Genomic DNA, 24,425 nt, shown 5'->3' on the forward strand with positions numbered 1-24,425 from the left:
TTTTAAATCGGCCGCGGTCCATCAGTACATGTCGGACCCGCGTGTCGCCACTGTGTGATCGCAGACCGAGCGCCACCACAAGGCAGGTCTCGAGATACGGACTAGCACTCGCCCCAGTTGTACGGACGACTTTGCTAGCGACTACATGGACGAAGCATTGCTCATTTTCAGAGCCAATAGTTAGAATAGCCTTCAGCTAAGTCAATGGCTACGACCTAGCAAGGCGCCATTAGTAACATTGCATGTATCTAAAGAGTCTCACTTGTATCGCCACAATTTCCAGATGTACCATAAGGATGGATTAAAGTTAAGTATTCCAGAAGCTACGTACTTTTCTTTATAGCATTCATTACGTATCCTGTTTCAGACCTCACGCACCCTGCTTTAGCTTAGCGCGTGCCTTTCGGCTTCCTCTCATTGTGTCTAGGCTGTCTTGTCTAGACACAACAGTAAGCATTTCACGTTATTTCGAGATATATTCAGATTATGTTCCGTGCTTTATTTCTTACATTCTTCCACACATAGGTGCACAACATTCAGGAAACTGCGCTTCACTGGCACTGGATACACTGACACTGGAAATACACTGAGGCTCCAAAGAAACTGGTATAGGCATGCGTATTCAAATGCAGAAATGTGTAAACAGGCAAAATACGACTCTGCGGTCGGCAACGCCTGTATAAGACAACAAGGATTAGGTCGGTTACTGCTTCTACAATGGCAGGTTATCAAGATTTAATTGAGACTGAACGTGGTAACACAGTCGGCGCATGAGCAATGAGACACAGCATCTCAGAGGTAACGATGAAGTGTGGATTTTCCGTACGACCATTTCACGAGTGTACCGTGAATATCAGGAATGCGGAAAAACATCAAATCTCCGACATCGCCGCCACCGGAAAATGATCCTGCAAGAACGGAACCACGACGACTGAAGAGGAACGTTCAACGCAATGGAAGTGCAACCCATACGCAAATTGCTGAAAATTTCAACGCTGGGCCATCAATAAGTGTCAGCCTGCGAACCATTCAATGAAACATAATCGATATAGCTTTCGGAGCCGAAGCTCACTCGTGTACTCTTAATGACTCCATGACACAAAGCTTTACGCCTCGCCATGGCCCGTCAAAACCAACTTTCTGCTGTTGACGACTCGAAACATGTTCCCTAAAAGATGCACCTTGTATCTAGCAGAGAAAGCACGGCCTGTTTCGCCTGTGTAATAGGTTTTACATGTGTCGCAACTGATTTTATACATTCCTGAGTTCTGGATGGGAGACCGTTCTGATTTTAAATTATGTATACGGTTTCTATGCAAGGTGTTGTTACTAGAAAAGGCTACGTTGCAGTTTTATTTGTTCCTGAGTAATCGCTGAATCCTTTAAGATACTGGCCCTATATACGAAATGGAAAAATATTTTTTCTTTCGTCAACTTCATTATTAAATGGAGTGCTGAGAGTGGTAATTCTGACTTAGGTCTTATTTCTTAAGATTTTATCTACTATCGTCGGCTTATATTCGTTATTAACTGCAATGGTTTTTAACAGATTTACCTCAGTTGCAAAGATTTTCGGCGGACTGTGGTGTGGAAACAGCTCTAAGGATGGCTGAGTGAAAAAAGGCTTTTTTATAGGATTAAGGATGTGTTGGAGGGGCCTGGTACAAATTAGTCCATGTATGTTTCTTTGCGAAAAATGTTACAGGATATTCTATCGTCAGTTATCGTTAATGTTAAATCCAAGCAGTTTAACTGACGATGTTCATTTTCGCGCTCACATATGAACGTAAGTTTTTCGTGCAGTTCATAGAAGATTTTAAGCAGATGGTTAGTGCCATTTTCTGGGCCTCAGTAAATAATCAAAATGTTATCAACGTATCGGCAATAAAATAAAATACCCAATGTTGAAGCTGAAAAATTCTTAAATAAATTTTCTTCTAAGGAATTTATAAAGCTATCGGCTAAGACACTTGTTAACTGATTGCCCATAGCGAGTCCGTCAAGTAGTTGGTATAACTGTTCATTAAATTCCATATAATTATATTTCAACGTGATATGCTCGTCAGTAATGTCTTTTTTAAAAAATTGCAATTTTTTTCCATAATATCGAAGGTCATGAGTACAGGTACATTCGTATATAAATTGTTAATATCAAACGAAACAATCTTGGTACCTTGATTACATTCCAAATTTTCGATTTTATGGAATAAGTTCTGGCTATTCAAAACTGAAAAATTATTTTGAAAAACAAAGTTTTTTTAATACATCGTGCAGAAACTTTGCTGAGGTGTGGTAGGTACTATTCATGTTATTGGGTATGGAAAGAGTTGGGCGACCAGTGTTATGCACCGTAAACTGAGAACGCAATCCTGGAGGCTGCGGGTTCATATTTACTGTTTTTTTAAATGGTTTCTGTAAAAATTTTCATAATTGATAGCGAACCTAATTTCTTTTTGCAACGTTGAGGTAGGATCGTCTTGCAGCTCAGAAATACTGTTGTCCTCAAAGAACTGCAAAGTCTTACTCACATATTCATGCCTGCTAGCAATTGGAATTTCCTGTATCTGACTTCGTTACAAGAGCATAAATTTCACTAAGTTTCTTATTAATATCATTACAAATTTTTTGTCACGGCTAATGATATTCTTAGCGTCAGACAATCTACTACTATGTTACATACATTGTGGGCTATTCTAGTTACACAATCGTTATCTATTTTGAAGCAATCGAGACCACTTTTAAGGTCTACTATCATATTTTCTGCAACACTATGATCAGATACATTAGGAGAGATGTTGTACTTGAGACCTTTTTCTAGTAAGGACAGTTCCTCATTTATAAAATTTATGTCAGTATTGTTTACAGTTCTGTTGTAAAATCTATGATCACTTTTCTGAAAACTGTTCGTGTCTGTTAGAAATAATCTGCTTATAATTTTCTAAGCTGTCAGATATGTGACTCCAAAAATCAACAACTTGAAAGTTGTACTGTACACGAAACAACTTTGTGACTTCAAGATACAAATAATATGCTTCTTCGTTCAAACTATCTTTCTTACTGTGTAAGATTCTGATTTTGTCTGAAATAATTTTTTGTACAAGACATTTAAACGTTTTTGGTTCTTTTTTGAACAACTTAGCATTTAGAAAAGCTTTAACACAGTTTGGTAAAAGCCCTTGCTCTTCACATCGTTTATTAAATTCAATTACCATACCTGGGTTAATGATCTTTTTCCTTATATCTTCATATTTGTATACAGCCTTGGATACGTAAAAATCTTAATATTTTGAGCGTGGCTGTGATCAGCAACCGTAAGTGATTACAATGTCGCAAACGTCCAGCCAACCGGTTGCAGGTAGAATTTAAAATTCTTTAACTAGTTTTCAACGGCAACTACGGGCGCCTTCTTCAGAAGACACTGTTACCTTATCTAACAATATCACAGGAAAGCGGGTAGGCATTAGAACAAATACTAAATTTTTGCAAATTAAATTGCACAAAACTACTCAAATGTGGTTAAAAGGAAATTTGAACGACATCGCTCTAGTCAAGACATAAAACCCACAATTAAAACATTCTCCACCTGAATACATAAAAGTTATAGTCAAAATTATAAAACAATATATAAATATGCCACTAAGGGCGCTAAAGTGGTATAGGACACAAGTGAGTAACATCCTGTTAATTTGTCAGTCACTATTATATTAATTTCGTATAGATGTTGTTAAACCTTGGTAAATTCTGCTACTAGATGGCGCGAGCTGTATCATGTTCACGTCGTCATTTGCTACAGCCCGCTCGCACAGTCGCTGTTAGTCTCTCGTATACTATACCACTGTAGTGCCCTTAGTGGCATATTTATACACTGTTTCAAAATTTTGACTATACCTTTTATGTTTTCAGGTGGAAAATGTTTGAATTGTGGTTTTAATGTTTTGACTAGAGTGAAGTCGCTCAAATTCCCTTTTAACCACATGTGAGTATTTTTATGCAATTTAATTTGTAAAATGTGTTTGTTGTAATGCCTATTTACTATTAATGTACCTTACTGTGAAATTGTTAGGTAAGGTAACAGCGTTTCCTGAACAAGGCGCCCTAGTTGGCGTTGAAAACTAGTTAATGAATTGTAAGTTCTATCTGCAACCGGTTGGCTGGAAATTTGTGACATTGTAATTGGTTAAGGTTGATGATCACAGCCATGATCAAAACATTGAAATTAATACCTATTTTATTGCCGGTTTGCTGCAGCATGTTTCATTTATTGTTTATTGTGTTAATGTGGCAGAACAATGATTCCTCGACATTCACCAATCAAGGCAACAGACGACTGCGTTTATAGGGCACAAGGCCTGTCTATGCAGCAGCTAGCTCCATCTTCTCCACTGTCGATCGTGGCAGTCTGCCCCAATCACTGCATTTGTTTGCTGCCGAAGGGGCGGCCTAGTGGCAGGTGTCGTATTTAAAGCTTTCACTTTCTGTAAGTCAGTGGATGACGTTTCTATACACGGCTTTCTATCCTCGATTTCTTCCTCGAAACACCTTCTACAACCCCTTGAAGTTTGTCGCAACATTTCTAGGGGTATCCCAGGGTGATTCAAAAATGCATGTAAATATTTCAAGGGTGTATTTGTGAGGTAAATATAAGACAAAAATGTTCTATACAATTTTTTCCATACTTGGCTTATTACAGAGTTATGAACAAAACAGGATAATACATTCAATACAACGTAAGGTATTTAATTCCCAGAGTTCACAGTTTAATTACAGTGCATTTGGACTAACAACGCAAACTGATAAATAAACGTGACGTAACAAACTGAAACAATTCCTCGCGAACACTGTATTAATTTAGGTCCTGTTGATTGAACTACAGCAATGCACAATAACTAAGGAAAATTGAAGCATTTTACAGACTGTACTGTACTGTACTGTATTTGCACAAATCTTAATGCAATGCATGTTCAAAATGCTGTCCCTGAACTTGCAGACAGACCCGTGCTCGTCGCATCAATGATCTCTGCACATTACACAGTCCGTTCAACTCTCCACGAATAATTTCACAACCACCTTCAATTCTTTGTTGTAGCACTTCTCTGTTCGGTACTGCAGAAGAATACACCAATGTCTTTAGTCGGCCCCATAAATAAAAGTCTAAAGGGTTCAGGTCAGGTGATCTGGCTGGCCAAGCAATTGGTCCTCCGCGACCTATCCATCGATGTGGATACGCAGAATTGAGGTACGCCCTTACGTTGCGGCTGTAATGGGCGGGAGCACCATCGTGCATAAACCACATGGTGGCTCGTGTTGCAAGAGGGACATCCTGTAACAATCCAGGCAATTCTCCCTCCAAACATTCACAGTACGCGTGCCCATTCAGCCTTGGAGGCAGAACATGAGGTCCGAGTAAGTAATTCCCCACAATACCACACCAAATGTTTATGGAGAATTGATGTTGATATCCACGCACAATTCTCGCGCCAGGATTCTCGACAGCCCACTGGTGCATATTATGCGAATTGATTACACCCGCACGAGTAAACATGGCCTCATCTGTGAATAATATCCGCCGAATGAACATTGGATCATTCAAATGACGCTCTTGTAACCACTGGCAGAATTGCTGACGGCGAGGATAGTCTTCAGGTGTCAATTCGTGCACTTTTTGCAGGTGAAATGGATGCAACTGTTGTCTCCGAAGCAGCCGCCATACAGTAGATTGTGGAAGTCGTACAGCTGCACTAATTTGTCTCGTACTGATAGATGGATCTTGGTCTACCAGGTCCAAAACATGTTCCTCGACGTTCACTGCATGCTCAAGTGGTCGACCTGAATGTGGCCCAGGACGAATGCCATACTCCCGCATACGTCTGTCCACAGATACAAACGTCTGATGACTTGGTAACCGTCTTCCTGGAAACAGCTCACTGTACCTTCGTCTTGCTGCAAGTGCATTTCCATCTGCTGCACCATACACAAGGTGCATATCAGCATACTCACTGTTTGAGTACATCATGTGCACGAAACCTTTAGCCTTCCGACGATGAATGAACGACAGGACGTACTTTTCCGTTACCAACAACATCAGCGCCATCTTCCGTACAGTAGGAGTAAACATCACGTCAAACAAAAACAAACACTATTCATGCAGTTTCGAATCAACTGTTGGGAGATACGTATGTGAATTACGTACCAGAATATGGCATCCTGCTGCTTGCACTGCCGTCGTTTTGATACGGACATGACTTTCGTATTTAACGATAACTCTGGAATTAAACGTTTATGGAAAAACATTTATAGAACATTTTTGTCTTATATTTACCTCACAAATACACCCTTAAAATATTTACATGCATTTTTGAATCACCCTATGACATGATCCAATTTAGCTTGTCAACAAAGGGGAAATTTATGCTCCTGTCGTTAGAAAATACCAACCAGCCTATACGACGAAGCGACGTTAAAGTCTTATTTTGCCCGTTGGCACCGTATTTTCGTGGACTGTTCAGACGGTCAACGTCTCATTACATAAGGAATATTTAAATACCTGCGACAACAACGTTGAGCTTTTAAGTTTCTTTTAATTTACGTCAGTGGTCACAAACTTTTTGTTAACAGTTTACCGGTTTCTGTCTGTAATGACCATCATCAGTTCTGTTTTATGAAAACAATGTCCCAATGTACTGCACGACTTTGTTTTTATAAAACAGATCTGATGATGGTCATTATAGACCGAAACCAGTAATCTGTTAACAAAAAGTTGGTGACCATAGACGTAAATTATAGGAAACTTATTGTATATACGGGTAACTGGTTTATTCGAAACAATGTAGCAGCTAGTGTTTAGCTTTTACATGCACAAAATTGAGAAACTGAACCCCCTCTGCACCCCCCCCCCCCCCCCAAAAAAAATTACTACACTTGTAATGTTGAGGTAATGAGGTAGTATCATTTATACTGGACGGCGTAGCGACAATATGGCATAATAATAACGAAGAATTATTCACACTCTCATACAAACAGCCATTATAATAACGAAGCACTAAAAAAATCAACATTACTACAAATGGTACCCTACAGCTCGTGAAACTGACCCACGTTAGTGCATTAGCTACTGACATATTGGAGAAAGTGACTTGATATGTCTTCAGTGCCAAACGCACTACCGCTTTATGATGACAAATTGTAAAAGTAAATCAGTATCCATAAGCAAGTTTGTGAAAAATTTTAATGAATTTACGTCAGAAGAGATATGGAAACAGTTACTGGAAGCTGCAGTCTATTAAATGTTTTCGAACTGAGCTCTATCATTGTTATGGGCCTAGCGAATTCTTTTCACGTCTTCCGTGTTGGTACTATGTTAAATGATTCATTGTACAGATCTCGTCTTCCGACGTTCTCATAAAATGCCACCGTATATGCATAAGGCCACGTACTTTCTTCTAAGTTTCATTAAGCACACAGCCGTACTCAGGCACACTGCGTGGCAAACTCTGACTTACCGTTAGCATGGAACCCAACTACCCGGTTCTTTTAACAATAATGAAGCCTTTGGCCTGATTAGTGCAGTTATTTGGGACATATTCGCAAAGCTGCTTAGATATATATTTTATTTATTGTAACACATTCTACTTTTTGCAAGTTATCTGAGCTTTTACTGAAGTGATTCTTGCAAGTAACAAGAAACAAAGTTACAACTTTGCACAGGCAAAAAAATAAATAAATAAAAACCTTCACATAGCTAGTTCAGTACCCCACTAAAAAAATGCCATTATACATTGCGTTTACACAAGAGTTGCGTATACATTGGTATCTTGCAAAATGAATTATGAAATAAAATTGGCAAATGGAGGAGCGAAATTTATGTTGCTCCTTTATATTTTGACGTTGTGTGTCTTTAATTCTCGTTAATGTCATCAGTCAGCTGTGTCGTTACAACCGTCTGAGCGATCTTCCTCTTTGGCTGGCTACACAGGTCCTACAAGCACTCCAAAACTGATACCTGCGTCATTTATTAGTCGTTAAATAAGATAGCAAATAGGAATTTGCAAAAGTGTACAGACAAAAACAATCATGCTAAGACATTACAACTGTAAGGAAAGCTGTGTACAGCCCGAATCAGTTCATGCGTTCTCGTATTTTCAGATATGGTGTCCTTCGAGCGTGGTCCCACGCGGACAGTTCTACTCTTTCCGGGAGGCAGTAAAGTGGGTATTACACGACCATCCGCCGCGAAAGATGCAGCCATCTAGCGGAAGAACGGGTGAAACTACGAAAATTAGCAGTCACATTATCCGCGCGTTGATATAAGTCAACGTGAACAGTGAAAAATGTGTGCTCCGACCGGGACTCGAACCCAGGACCGCCTGCTTACATGGCAGACGCTCTATCCATTTTTTTAAATTTTTTTTAAAATCCATCTGAGCCACCAAGGACACTGGGAAGAGTGCGACTGCAGGAACTTATCTCTCGCACGCCTTCCGTGAGACCCACATTCGCAACTTATTGTCGCGCACTATATTCATAGTGCCCCTGCCCATTATAATCTATAATATTTAGGGCACTGTTTGCGCATATGCACAGAAGATGGTCAAAAGGCCGGTGAGCCTTAACTACATATATATGAAGATGGTATCTGTTCTTTCGGATATGTCCGAAAGAACAGATACCATCTTCATATTCGTTATCCGCGCACCAGAATAGTTCTAAACTGCCGTCAATCTGTGCAGGTGTACTAGGCAGCGATAACTAGCGCATGTGCGGAAGGGGGTACCTCAGAGCTCCCTGCTTGTTATTTGATTATAGTTCGGTGGCTAGTAGCTAATTCCAGTTTTCGTGTTGGGGATTTTCCGCGTTTTTTTCAGTAAGTATGTTTTCATAACTGCAGAAAAACTTTTTTTTGCTGGTAGACTTTCCTTTATACTAGCTGTTTATGAAAGCCCTTTTTCTTTTGATCACTTCGTGTTATAGAAATGGAATGGAACAAAGAGGCGTTAAGCGTCTTAATTCAGGTTTACAGCGAGAAAAAGTGTCTCGACGACCAGCTAATTATAATATGGTATGTTGCCAATCGTTTCTTTCTGAGTAATATGCGTATAATGTTACATGGTGATTTTAGATTTGTATCGTAATGCCTTAACTTATGAAAGTTCATGTTTAATTTGATTGCATCTCTTGCTTTATTTGAGCATCCCAGAAAAGAGAAACTGGCAGTGACGTCGAGAAAGTCCGTGCAGTCTCGCCCAGTGAGACAGACAATGACTGCAAAGCTCTGAGAAGCACATTGCATTTCATTTTCCAAACTTGGGAACATAGCATAAGTGCACCTTTAAGCATTAGTCCTATAAAGTGTTGCAAATTGCAGTGCATACACCCACAATAACTGTGCTATTATGTGGCTAAAAGTCAAACTCTTGAAAAGATTCCCCAGTCGCCAGGAAACGTAATGTTACAATCAGCCTGCAAAAAACAGGACATGTACTGGTATTTTATCAGTGATCTAGGTTGGTATGGTCACAAAACATATAAACACATGATTTAATTTTTACTTTCGAGAAGAATAGCCAGCCGGTGTGGCCGAGCGGTTTTAGGCGCTACAGTCTGGAACCGCGCGACCGCTACGGTCTCAGGTTCGAATCCTGCCTCGGGCATGGATGTGTGTGATGTCCTTAGGTTGGCTAGGTTTAAGTAGGTCTAAGTCCTAGGGGACTGATGATCTCACATGTTAAGTCCCATAGAGCTCAGAGCCGTTTGAACCATTTTAGAGGAATAGATAGCTTCCCTCATGACTGTGTCATACTTGCTAACTCCATCTTCTATCATAGACAGCAGCTTCTCTTAATAGGCCACGTCAATCCTCATGAAGTTCCGAAATTCTTGCAGATGTTTGGACCTCAGTTCTTTCATAAGCAACACAAACCCCTGCCTTCGTCCCTTCTTTTCAGCCAGGGTCGAATTCAACAACGTCTGGCTTTTCGTTTTCCTCGTCGTTCTGCCCTAATCCCAAGATTTACTGTCACTGCCATGGAAATAGCTTCAAAAAGAAGTGGGTCCACCATGTCCAAAACGTTAATTTAGATATACGTGTACCTGAGTAACCAGTGTCGAAAGTTAAAACCAACTCTTGAGGCTGTAATTCAGAACAGTAGTACTCTACATAATAGAACAACAGTTAATAAATAGTGATAAAAACAATTTCTTATTAAATAGCAATCTCGAACAGACATAAATAATTTGATCGAATGACGTTCCAAAATGTCACACGATTCCCCTTGTGTTTCACGCGGTAGATCGAACGAGTCTACAAGAGATCACGCGGTTCTGTTTGCATTTCGCGGGTTATTGCCGTCTACTGTGCATGTGTGCCAGGTATATCCTGCTTGATGGTGTGCTAGGTCTACGTGAACCAACTTGTAGCGACGGTTATGCACGCCTGGGGCGCTGGTGCATAGGTACATGGCTTACGATCATCGTGTAATAGGGGCTTATCGCTTTGTATTGGCGAGTGAGCCAAATGCATGTCGTGCCGCGATTCTACATACAAGAGAGACGAATCACTATTAGAAAAGTTTTATCTGTTGTTCATTTAAGTATTAAAACTGTATCAGTTACATGTGTGGTCCAGTTAGCATGTGGATTTGTAGACTGCTGAGCGATGTTAGTACAGGACTTTGTGACGACTGTGGTTTTGTTATTTCAACTAACGCTAACGCCGTGAATAAAATAATCGGCACCTCTCTTAAAACATCGACTGAAACACTTAGTTACTAAGTGGATGTTACAGGCATGTATAGGGGCAGTCCATTTCATACAACAGATACAAAGTTGAGGGAACTGCCAAGAAGTAAAATATAGATGTTAAAATTAATAAAACTGTTGAACATATTGTTGAATGAAATCTCGTTAATCCACTATGGGTGTATTTATTTAACTCCTTGCAGACATTTTCGGTTGAATCTTCTGGTACATCTCTGTATAAAAATTGCCAATACTGTTGTTAAAGCGAGAAAGAAATTACATAGTCGAAATAAATTGTTTGTTGATTGAACAATTAAAAACAAATGAAATTGGAATTAGATTAACCAGAGTACCACTCTGCTTAATTTTGTACACTGAAGCGCCAAGGAAACTGGCACTGGCATGCGTCTTCAAATACAGACATATGTAAACAGGCAGAATACGGCGCTGCTCTCGGCAACGCCCCTATAAGCCAAGTGTCTTGCGCCCTTGTTAGAGCGGGTACTGTTGCTGCAGTAGCAGGTTACTTAGATTTAACTGAGTTTGAACCTTGTGTTACAGTCGGCGAACGAGCCATTGGACACAGCATCTACGACGTAGCGATGAAGTGGAGATTTTCCCGTACGACCATTTCACGAGTGTACTGTGAATATCAGGAATCCGGTAAATCGAATCTCCGACATCGCTGCGGCTGGAAAAAGATCCTGCAAGAACAATACCAACTACGGGTGAAGAGGATCGTCGTTCAATGTGACAGACGTGCAACGCTTCCACAAATTGCTGCAGATTTCAGCGCTGGGCCATCAGCAACTATCAGCGGGCGAACCTTTCAAGGAAACATAATCGATATGGGTTTTCGGAGCCGAAGGCTCACTGGTGTACCCTTGATGACTGCACGACACAAATTTTAACGCCTCGCCTGGGCCCGTCAGCGCCAACATTTGACTGTTGATGACTGTAAACATGTTGCCTGGTCGTTTCAAATTGTATCGAGCAGATGGATGCGTACGGGTATGGAGACACTCTCATGAATCCAAATGGCTCTGAGCACTATGGGACTCAACTGCTGAGGTCATAAGTCCCCTAGAACTTAGAACTACTTAAACCTAACTAACCTAAGGACAACACACACATCCATGCCCGAGGCAGGATTCGAACCTGCGACCGTAGCGGTCGCGCGGTTCCAGACTGTAGCGCCAGAATCGCTCGGCCACCAGCGGCCGGCACTCTCATGAATCCATGGACGCTGCATGTCAGCAGGGGCTTGTTCAAACTGATGAAGGCTCTGTAATGGTGTGGGGCCTATGCAGTTGGAGTGCTATGGGACCACTGATATTTCTAGATACGACTCTGACAGGTGATCCTGTCTGATCACGTGCATCCATTCATGTCCATTGTGCATTCCGACGGACTTCGGCAATTTCAGCAGAACAATGAAACACCCCACAGGTCCAGAAATTCTACAGAGTTGCTGAGTTTAAACACTTCTCCTGGCCACTAAACTCGCCAGACATGAACATTATTGAGCACATCTGGGATGCCTTGCAACGTGCTGTTCGGGAGAGATCTCCACCCCCTCGTATACTTACGGATTTATGGAGAGCCCTGCAGGATTCATCGTGTCAATTCCCTCCAGCACTACTTCAGACATCAGTCGAGTCCATGATACGTCGTGTTGCGGCACTTTTGCGTTTTCGCGGGATCCCTGCACGATAATCGGCAGGTGTACCTGTTTCTTTGACTCTTCAGTGTATTATGAGCGTCTGGCAACGGGGTAGTACTTCATAACCTGGATTAAATATTAACAACTTACAACAGTAATGAACATTTGGCATTCAACGGTATTGGTTTTAAAGTTAGTTGAACAATTTTTCGAATGAATAAGCCGTATGTTTGTATCTCGACGTAAGCGTAATTTATCGCTTCCCAAGGGATTTTTGCCGGTATGACACACAGCAAAAGATGTCACGGAAACGGTAACTTTTTCACTTGTCAATCTAACCTCCAGCAGCTACATCTGGCAGCAGCGTAAGTAAGTCTGCAACGCACCAGGAAAATTTCAAGATCATTATGCAACATTTACCCCTTCTCTAAGGCTCAGAATGCAACAATTTCAGGTTTAACAGTAACTCTCGTTGATTCAGTTCCAATTTAATATTTTTTAAATTTTAATTCCACAAGTAATATATTCCGTCTACGTAATTACTTTCTCACTTTATAATATAGTATTACTAATTTTTATACAGAGATACATCAGAAGAGGTAACTAAAATGCTGCGAAACCGGTAGTGCTAGTTAGCGAGGACTTTAATAAATACAGCTGTAGTGGATTACCGAGCTTTCATTTAGATATGTAGTCATCAGTTTTATTCATTTCATCCCTAGTAGTGTACCCCTCTGGAAATGTCTCATGAACTGTATACCAGGGTTACAGTGACCCTCAATCATTTGCTATAATATTTGGCTGAATATAGAATATTTTATAGTAAAACTAAAATGTCACATATGGTACACATTTTGTTTCACCTCTGTCATGTTCTTAATTTTAATGCATCCAAAATTCGAGACTACGTAAAAACGGTCAGGAAACCTGTTCAGTGACGAAATTTGAATATGATCCGCATCTGAAGACTTTACTTGCAGATTAATTACTTGAAGATGATCTTCGTTTGGTGAAATTCGCATATTACACAAATAGCTTGATATGTTCCCAGTTATAAATAAACCCATTCAATGAATATTTTTGTGTCCTAGAAATACGGACCACAACGAAACTATTAACTCGTGTGCCTATTCTATCAGGGACAGCTGTTTTCCATCAACGATGTTCCTTACCATCGACGATTGTATTTTCTTCATCGCTGTCTTAAGATTCGGTAGACTGAGCAGTTTCACCATTGTTCATAACAGCCTCAGGAGCATCAGCTTAAGAATCATTTCTGTCACTAAAGTCACTTACATCACTTTCACTATTGAATTCTTTTATTATTGCAAATTTTGGTGATAAGAATCTCACTAAATTAACTTACTATGCCTACTTTCATTCACTGCTTTCGTATGGCATCATATTCTGGGGTAATTTATCGTTGAGTAGAAAAGTATTCATTGCTCAAAAACGTATAATCAGAATAATTGCTGGAGCCCACACACGGTCATCCTGCAGACAGCTATTTAAGGATCTAGCGATCCTCACAGTAACCTCACAATATATATATATTCGCTTATGAAATTCGTTGTTAATAATCCAACCTAGTTCAAAAGTAATAGCAGTGTGCATAGCTATAACACCAGGAGAAAGGATGATCTTTACTATGCAGGGTTAAATCTGACTTTGGCACAGAAAGGGGTAAATTATGCTGCCACAAAAGTCTTTGGTCACCTACCAAACAGCATCAAAAGCCTGACAGATAGCCAACTAACATTTAATAATAAATTAAAAGAATTTCTATATGACAACTCCTTCTACTCATTGGGTGAATTTTAAGACATAAATTAAGGGAAAAAAACCTTACATTAGTGTCATGCAATATTTCGTGTAATGTAATATCTTGTACAGACATCTTTTATGAACCTGACACGTTGCACAATATTACCAGGTGTCGTATTCATGATCTATGGAACAACTATTAATCTAATCTAATCTAACAGCGCTTCCCGTATAGTTAGTAAAATCATTTCTACGTGTCATTTCGACATAAATGTTTTTCACATTTAGCGACAGAGCAGTTACGCGATTTGTGTACTCGAGGGTAGCAGTGACCGCTCCAAAAATACTTCTGTCAAGTTAATTAAACAACAGTGGACCACAGGTTCAAACGTCTATCCTCGTAATAAGTCTTATTCGTTGCTGAATTTAGATTGCTCGCATCGGGCTGTGTAAGTGTAGTGGCGCATGTGCAGTAACAAACAAAAAACCTTCAGGGTCAGAGTGGCTTTGGTGTACACTTGTAGGGTTAACATCGATATTTTACTGCTTGAAAGCACCATGAACGGTGTATACGAGGGTCACTCCAAAAGAAATGCACACTATTTTTTAAAAATCCATCTTTTGTTCTACGTGTTTGAAAGATTTATAGTATATAGATACATCCTTTAGGAACAATATTTTCATTTCTCCACATAATATCCATCCCTCTCAAATGCCTTACGCCATCTTGGAACCAGCACCTGTATACCCGCACGGTAAAATTCTGGACCAACCTGTTGGAGCCCCTGTTTGGTACCGTGCACAAGGGAGTCATCATCCACAAACCTTGTTCCACGAAGAGAGTATTTCAGTTTCCCAAAGAGATGATAGTCACATGGAGCCAGGTCAGGACTGTAAGGCGGGTGTTTCAGTGTTGTCCATCCGAGTTTTGTGATCGCTTCCATGGTTTTTTGACTGACATGTGGCCGTGCATTGTCGGGCAACAGCAAAACTCCCTGCTTTTGCCGATGTGGTCGAACACGACTCATTTGTGCTTGAAGTTTCTTTAGTGTCGTCACATATGCATCAGAATTTATGGCGGTTCCACTTGGCATGATGTCCACAAGCAAGAGTCCTTCGGAATCGAAAAACACCGTAGCCGTAACTTTTCCAGCAGAGGGTGTAGTTTTTAATTTTTTTTCTTGGGTAAATTTGCATGACGCCACTCCATTGATTGCCTCTTCGTCTCTGGTGAAAAATCAGGGAGCCATATTTCATCACCTATCACATTTCTTCCAAGAAATTCATCTCCACCATTCTCGTACTGTTCCAAATTTCGCCGCATACAGTTTTTCTTGTTTCTTTGTGAGCCAGGGTCAACATCCTGGGAACCCACCTGGCACTAACCGTTTTTAACGCCAACACTTTCAGTGTTCTGTGAACACTTCATTTCCCTATCCAAACATAGCGTGACAGTTCGTTCACTGTGATGCGTCTGTCAACAGTCACCAATTCGTTAACTCTCTGCACATTGTCTGGAGTGTGTGCAGTACGAGGCCTGCCGCTGCGAGGAAGATCCTCAATATTTCCTTGCCCGCTTTCATCACGTGACCTGCTTGCCCACCGACTAACTGTACTACAATCGACAGCAGCATCTCCATACATCTTTTTCAACCTCTTGTGGATGTTTCCCACTGTCTCGTTTTCACGGCACAGGAATTCTATGACAAAACGTTGCTTCTGACGATCATCAAGTGTAGCAGCGACCTTGAAGAGATGCTACGACGGCGTCACTCACGGCAACAGGTTGAACTAACTTCCTGGCAGATTAAAACTGTGTGCCGGACCGAGAATCGAACTCGGGAGCTTTGCCTTTCGCGGGCAAGTGCTCTAGCAACTGAGCTACCCAAGCACGACCCAGGACCCGTCCTCACAGCTATACTTCTGCCAGTACCTCGTCTCCTACGTTCCAAACTTTACAGAAGCTCTCCTGCGAACCTTGAAGAACTAGCACTCCTGAAAGAAAGGATATTGCGGAGACATGGCTTAGCCTGGAGGATGTTTCCAGAACGAGATTTTCACTCCGCAGCAGAGTGTGCGGTGATATGAAACTTCCTGGCAGAATAAAACTGTGTGCCAGAACGAGACTCGAACTCGGGACCTTTGCCTTTCGCAGGCAAGTGCTCTGCCAAATGAGCTGCCCATGCACGACTCACGCCCCGTCCTCACAGCTTTACTTCTGCCAGTACCTCGTCTCCTACCTTCCAAACTTTACAAAAGCTGTCCTGCGAGCCTTGCAGAACTAGCACTCCTGGAAGAAAGGATATGCGGGGACATGGCTTAGTCACAGCCTCGGGGACGTTTCTAGAATGATGTTCCTAGAGCACTTGCGCGTGAAAGGCAAAGGTCCCGAGTTCGAGTCTCGGTCGGGCCCACAGTTTTAAAGTGGCAGGAAGTTTCATATCAGCGCACACTCCGCTGTAGAGTAAAAATCTCATTCCAGGTTGAACTAAGTTTGAAAACAAGCGGGAAGGATGTATCTAGACACTGTAAAACTTTCACACATGCAGAATGAAAACTGTATTTATACAAAAATAGTGCGCATTTCTTTTGGAGTCACCCTCGTAATTATTTTAAATGTGGTTTCATCTTGTTTAACATGATTATACAACAAAATACGATATAGATCCGACTTTTCGCCTTTCACTGCGACTGGGCAACTACTTGGGGTGAAAATGCAAGGTCGGTACGACTTACAGAAGACTGCGATATTTCCAGTGCTTTAAGATCGATCTGTTCAAACAAATTTCGGGCTTGCAGCCGGTCGTTGTTAAATACTTCGCACGATATTTCAACTGGGTACCTGCCAGTCATCTTGAGGTGAGCCGTCGCAGACTGATGAAAACGTCCTCCGTTCCGCAATATACAGCGTACTGTAACTATCTTGTGCATGCGTCGAAAACTTGACAGATTAACCACACTGCCTGCCGGCAGCGCCCTCGCTGGTGGAATAGCGGAACTCAGTCGCCCTCTGCGTTGCTGTTTTCCACGGCCGTCGTCGCACTCAGTCGTCTTCGATTTGAGAAAATTCTGGAGATGATGGGATTCAATGCACTGTCCAGCTGGTAGCCGCTGTCACGGTTTAGCAGATTTTACGCCAGTCGTGTTTCTACGGATTCTTTAATAATGGAGTCCCAGAGGGAGTTTCTGTGGACAAAATCATTGTTTTCTCATACTCCATTGAATGTCCAGTAGAACTAAAATGTGAAGCAATAGCGGACTTGCTTGGCTGCAAAAGGCGAGTGTAACGTTGATGTTCAGTGCAGCGTTCTTTTACGGTGCGTGTGGTTTGACCTATGTAAGCCATACCACATTGGAACGGTATCTTGTAAATTCCGGCCTTTCGTAGTAACAGATTGTCCTTAACTGATCCCACAAGGTCCTCAATCTTCGATAGTGGGCGGAAAACCATTTTTACCTGAAATTTTCGGAGGATTCTTGCTATTACACCCGCCTTTTGCAGCCAAGCAAGTCCGCTATTGCTTTACATTTTATTTCTACTGGACATTCTATGGAGTATGAGAAAACAATGTTTTTTTTCCACAGCAACGTCCTTCTGGGGCTCCGTTATTAAAGAATCCGTAGAAATACGACTGGCGAAAAATCTGTTAAACCGTGACAGCGGCTACCAGCTGGACTGTGCATGGAATCCCACAATCTCCACGATTTGCTCAAATCGAAGAAGACGGAGTGCGTCGACGGCCGCGGCAAACAGCAACGCAGAGCGCGAGTGAGTTCCGTTATTCCACCAGCGAGGGCGCTGCCGCCGGTCAGTGTCGTTCATCTATCAAGTTTTCGACGCATGCGCAGAATAGTTATAGTACGCTATTTATTGCGGAACGGAGGACGTTTCCGCAAGTCTGCGACGGCTCACCTGAAGATGACTGGCAGGTGCCCAGTTGAAATATCGTGCGAAGTATTGAACGACGACCGGCTACAAGCCCGAAATTTGTTTGGACAGTCAATTCACCGGGAAAATTTTAAAATTCACACAAGATCGATCTGTTTGCCCCAGACTGACTACTGTTTTAGTACAAATGAGGCCAGTTCCGTGGACAAACTGGTAACAGTTGTAGGAGGAAATTTATATCCGAATAAGTAATAAAATCGCCGAGACGGTGTAACAGGCGTAATAGAATATGTCTGGGCTAGAGTATGCCGAGAGTAACGAACAGTGTGGGCGCAGGCAGCCACAGGTTGTCGGGGTGGTGGGAACTAGCGACGCGCTAACCGCAGGGAAGACAGAGGAAGCAATCAGAGCGAGTGCGGCGGGCAGCGGCCAGCGACCGCCCCAGGAGCTTCGCTGCGAGTGGCCGCATTTAATCAGCAGCCGATGGCGCTGGCCGGCACTCAGCGACACGCAGTGCCCGCCGCCTGCCTGTGGCATTGGCGAGTGCACGCCGCCCACGAGCCGCCGGCGCGGCAGCGTACGGTCCGCGGGGCTTTTGTGGGGGGTATCGACGCTACGCACCCACTCACTGCGGCGTGCTCGCCTCAGGGGGACTGCAGCCCTCACCGCCAGTTACACGTCGGGTTTAGGGGCGATACGTTCGGAGATGTAATATGCTAACCGGCGATGTAACCTCTGTTTTGCAGTGAACTGACAAGGGGAGGCCACGACGCTTAGAACGCGGATTTACTTCAAACTTCGTACACTCGTAGTACTCCATTAGGAGACAATCACAAGATAATTTCGGTCGTCAAATATATATATATATGCGTGGCCGTTTTTACCATGAAGCGGCGGCAGCCGAGTGGGTAGCGTTGAAGCCCCGCAAATTCTGGATCGGTGGATCGAGTCCCGTTCGTCCTTTTTTATCGTTTTAACACAGTCATTTTCTTTACTATTTATATCACAATTAATATAATGGGAAAAATAAGTGTAATCGGATGAACTTTTATTAAATTTACAATGTTATTGGGCAGTCTACAAATTTTTGTTATCAATCTCTTGCATAAACTTATATTTTTTTTATTTAATTTTCTTTTACTTGCTGCCAGTTACAGAGACCAGCGACCTACATCTACATCTACTAGACACTCCGCAAGCCACCATACGGTGCGTGGCGGAGGGTACCCTGTACCACTTTTTGTCATTTCCCCCCCTGTTCCACTCGCAAATAGAGCGAGGGAGAAACGACTATCTGTACGCCTCCGTATAAGCAGTAACTTCTCGTTTCTTATCTTGGTGGTACTTACCCGTGATATTTGTTCGCGGAGTTTCGAGTCCTCCCTTGGGCATGGGTGTGTGTGTTTCTCCTTAGGATAACTTAGGTAAGTAGTGTGTAAGCTTAGGGACTGATGACCTTAACAGTTAAGTCCCATAAGATTTACTACACATTTGAACACTTTTTGTTTGTTCGCGGCAGTACCATCGTTGGACAGGCAGCATCAAATGCCAGTTCTCTAAATTTTCTTGATAATGTTTCCCGAAAAGAACGCCGCTTTCGTTCCAGGGATTCCTGTTTGAGTTTCCTCAAGCTCTCTGCAACACGTTTCGTTCGAACCTACTGGTAACAAATCTAGCAGCCCTCCTCTGAATTGCTTTGATGTCTTCCTTCAATCATACCTTGTACGGATCCCAAACACTTGAGCAGTACTAAAGAATAAGTTACATCAGCGGCCTTTATGCGGTCTCCTTTACAAGTGAACCGCTCTTTCCTAAAATTCTCCCAATAGACCGAAGTCAATCATTTGCCTTCCCTACCACAGTTCTCGCATGCTGGTTTACCGAGTGAAGTGGCGCAGTGGTTAGCACACTGGACTCACATTCGGGAGGACGGCGGTTGCGTCCAGCCATCCTGATTTACTTTTTCAGTGATTTCCCTAAATCGCTTCACGTAAAAGCCAGGATGCTTTATTTGACAAAGCACGGCCGACTACCTTCCTCATCCTTTCATAATTCGATGTACGGTCGCAGGTTCGAATCCTGCCACGAGCATGGATATTGTTGATGTCCTTAGGTTAGTTAAGTTTAAGTAGTCCTAAGTTCTAGGGATTGATGACCTCAGATGTTAAGTCCCATACTGCTCAGAGCCATTTGAACCATAATCCGATGAGACCGATGACCTCGCTGTTTGGTCTCTTCCCACAAATCAACTCAACATAACATGCTAGTTTCACCCCATATCGCTTTGCAACGTTACGCGTAGATATTTAAACGACTTGACTGTGTTAAAAAGTACACTAGCAATACTGTATCCGAACATTACAGGTTTGTTCTCCCTACTCATCCGCATTAACTGACATGTTTCCACATTTAGGAAGGAATGGTTCACTTGCAAAGGAGACCGCATAAAGGACGCTGGTGACGCCTGTTCTTGAGTACTGCGCGAGTGTTTGGGATCCGTATCAGGTAGGATGGAAGGAAGACATCGAAGCAATTCAGAGAAGGGCTTCCAACCATCACACCGACAGGAAATTTTGTCTAGGTCGTCATGTACCTTCCTTCAGCCACTTTTCTTCGACAACTTACCGTACACCACGGCATCATCAGCAAACGTCCACAGATCGTTGGCCAACTGTCCGCCAAATCATTTATCTATATAGAGAACAGCAGCGGTCCTATCACACTGCCGTGGGGCACGCCTGGCGATACCGTTGTCTGTGATGAACGCTGTCCTAGATGCAAAAACAGGGCACATTTGTACAATAATACCTTTTAGATATCTAGTAAGTGATGAATTCTTCTTATTTTCGGTGAGTGTAGCGATTCTGCGGCTTTAAATAATTGTAAACCTTAAACTAATTATGGAACAGTTATTCATACCTAAGGATTTATATAACAAAAGGGAAACATATAGAGGTTAGCATAGAATTTTGGTTTAATGAATAATGAACAGAGGGTAGTGGTTAGCATGTATACCTCACGTATAGAAGGTCGAAAATTCCAATTTTTTCAAATGTAGTGAAACATTTTTACTTTCTAAATCTTTTCAAAAGAGTTTGACTACTATTTCTACTCAATTAAATGGTTTAAATGCAATTTTCTTATTCATAATACTTTGCCGCGTCATTTTCATCATCGTATTGACTTATTTATTTCCACTTATTTTTGTTTCTATCTTTTGTTTCGTTTCGAATCTTTCTGGTTCAAATGGTTCCTATCTTTTGTTTCGTTTGGAATCTTTCTGGTTCAAATGGTTCAAATGGCTCTGAGCACTATGGGACAAAACGTCTGAGGTAATCAGTCCCCTAGAACTTAGAACTACTTAAACCTAACTAACCTAAGGACATCACACACATCCATGCCCGAGGCAGGATTCGAACCTACGACCGTAGAGGTCGCGCGGTTCCAGACTGTAGCGCCTAGAACCGCTCGGCCACTCCGGCCAGCAATCATTCTGGGTCGCCTATAATCTGCCACCATGTGCCCATCGAATATTTTCCTGCTTTCAATTCGATCATAGCGGTTAGATTTAATAGTCATGAACAAGGCTATTGTGATTTTAGTTCTGCCTCAGATAGCTGACCGCCGTTTTCTCTGATACATTGCACATCACGATCTTGTAGGTAGCTTAGGACATGAGTTTAAATTAAAGGTTGCAAGACGCGTCCTCTGCCGCGGTTTAGTCGTTGGTCACTTAAAATCACCTGTTCACAAAGGACTTCGTATTTCCCGCATATCTCGCAGCGTCCACTTCCAACATTTCTCCGCGTTACACATCAAAAGAGTTTGAGAAGTGATCCGTCGTGGTCGTCATCTATAAGCGTGCGGTGGCCGGCACCCGGTGTGGCAATACTACAGGGTGGAGAAAATTTGTGTCATAAAAGTTTAACCTTGGATAGCTGAACCAAAATTACTAATGTTGTGTAGGTCGGGAGCACACCATTTTTAAACTACGGATACTTGGCGCCACACGCTCCGATTAGCCGTGGGATTGTCCTGTTGCTGTTCGTCGGTTGTCTGGCAGTGGTATGGCTGTCGGTTCACACATACAAACGTCCCTAGCCCCGTCATTGCCCCAATGTGATACGCACACGTGCTGTTTGCCACCATCTCATGTCAGAGGCATTCACACGTAAGCTTCGCTTCGGACCGCGCACACGTCGCCTGCGATTTAGTCATACAGTAAGCATGGCGGCACATTATTTATCTGAAGAACAACGAGATATGGTTTTTGTTTATGGACTAGCCAACGGTAATGCGCATGAAGGTCGACGGTTGTATGAGAAGTAGTACCCAGCAAGACGCCACCCACACCCGCAAACGTTTACAGCAATTTACCTGCGACTTGGCAAAACAGGCTCCTTAGCAGGATACCATGATGATGCTGGAAGATCTCGAACACGACGAGTGCCTCGAGGAAGCATTTACGATAAGTACTCGAGCGGTTGGATACGACATGGAGGGTCATCCATTTGTTAGTCTGGGAGGTTTTGGGGGATGACTGCCAGAGTCCATTTACTTTCCACTCTGTCCAATACCTAAATCCTCTGGCGGACTATGAACACAGGCGATTTCTGTGACGTGTTGCACTAGATCTCGACTTCGCCACCATTGTGTTGTTTACCGACGAGTGCACCTTCCATCGAGATGGCTTTGACAACACTTGAAACGTTAATTAAAGGGCAAGGGGAAATCCTCACGTCATGTATGTCCACGAACACCAGGAGCAATTTTCGCTCAACGTTTGAGCAGACGTTGGGGCAGTACGTCTACCTCCTCGACTTACCGGGTTAAATTACCTTCACTTTCGCAGGATACTTACCCGGCCTGCTGGGAGAAGTTCTTCTAAACACACGGCTACTTGTGTGATTGCAGCATTATGGGTGTGGACATTCAAATGAACTCTTCGACGGCTGGATAACTGGCAGAAGTACTCGTAGGACAATGGCCCCGCGATCACCAGACTTCACACCACTGGACTTTTACCTGTGGGGTTTCATTAATTCTAGTTCATCCACCCGGACGCGAACGACCTAGAAACGAAAAGGAATTAATAGATCGCATTCAACATGCCGCCAATCACATCATGGCAATGCCAGGAATCTTTGAAAGAGTTCGGCAAAGCAGCATTCGATGTTACCAAGCTTGTGCCGCGTCAGAGGGTCGCCAGTTCGAGCAGCTGCTTCAAGTAAACGATGTCCTAGCTACAAAAGAGACCCTTTTCAGGGCCGACACAATTTGTAAAGACTTCCTATGAACAGCTGTTGACGGGTTTGTTCCCGGTACGTATTATCATAAAAATACATTGGATGTGTCGGAACTCCGGAGGATTCGCTCCCAGAGCCCCAGAGTGGAAGGCTAGCGCGCTACCACCGAGCGTGCGGACCGCCTACGCTATCGCCGGTAGGCAGACCATTCGCGCTTACGGATTGTCTAGAGCATCTGGCAACAGGACAATGCCGCTGCCAATCGGAGCGCGTGGTGCCAAGTTCTCGTATTTTAAAAACGACTACAATACATTAGTAATTTTGATTCCTATTGGCATCAGCTATCCAGGATTAAATTTTCGTGACAAAATTTTTCTCCGACCTCTATTGAGGCAAGTGACAGACGATATCTATCAAGTTATTTTAATCGGACTATAGCTTCATTTTTCCACGTCGGGAGCAAGTAATTAAGTAACATAAATAATGAAGTTAAATCAAAAAGCTGAAATTTATGAGACTAAGGAATTTATAAGCTATGGAACAGGTTGTTTATATGAATAAAACAAGAAATTACTGCATTTATTTCTGTACATTTTGCACACGAAAAAATTCTACTCTCAGAGGCAATTTGACAGGGCGAGGACCATAACCAGTTACTAATGTGACGGAGGGGGGAATCAGTCGTCTCACCATTCTTCATAGCCATGTGTCGTGTGGCGATGACGGCGGCAGATGATGGATCGGTACAGTGCTTCGCCTCGGAGCTGTGCGGTGTCGAGTCTTCTGCTCCCCTCGGGATCCCGGTTTTGTAGCGGAGTCCAGATCAGTCTCTGAGCTGATTGCCATTTGTGGGATGCGTGGCCAAAGTTGCGATATCACGGCGTCGGGACATGGATGTAGGAAGTGAACGGAACAGCCCTATAATCCTCTTTCTTCCGTTCTGTCTCCCCTACCGTCCTTCACCTCGCATCAATCTCCTCAGCACACTGACTCCTCGAATTTTTCCTCCTCTTGGGACTGTCCTTGCGAACCAAAGTTGCAGTGCCAATACAATGACTGATCATCGTTCCATGACCACGCCTCCTAGTGCATGGTGGAAATTTTCTATCTCGTGTGCGCTGATGTGTGT

Source organism: Schistocerca americana, chromosome 5 (assembly GCF_021461395.2).
Source record: "Schistocerca americana isolate TAMUIC-IGC-003095 chromosome 5, iqSchAmer2.1, whole genome shotgun sequence".
Lineage (NCBI taxonomy): Eukaryota > Metazoa > Arthropoda > Insecta > Orthoptera > Acrididae > Schistocerca > Schistocerca americana.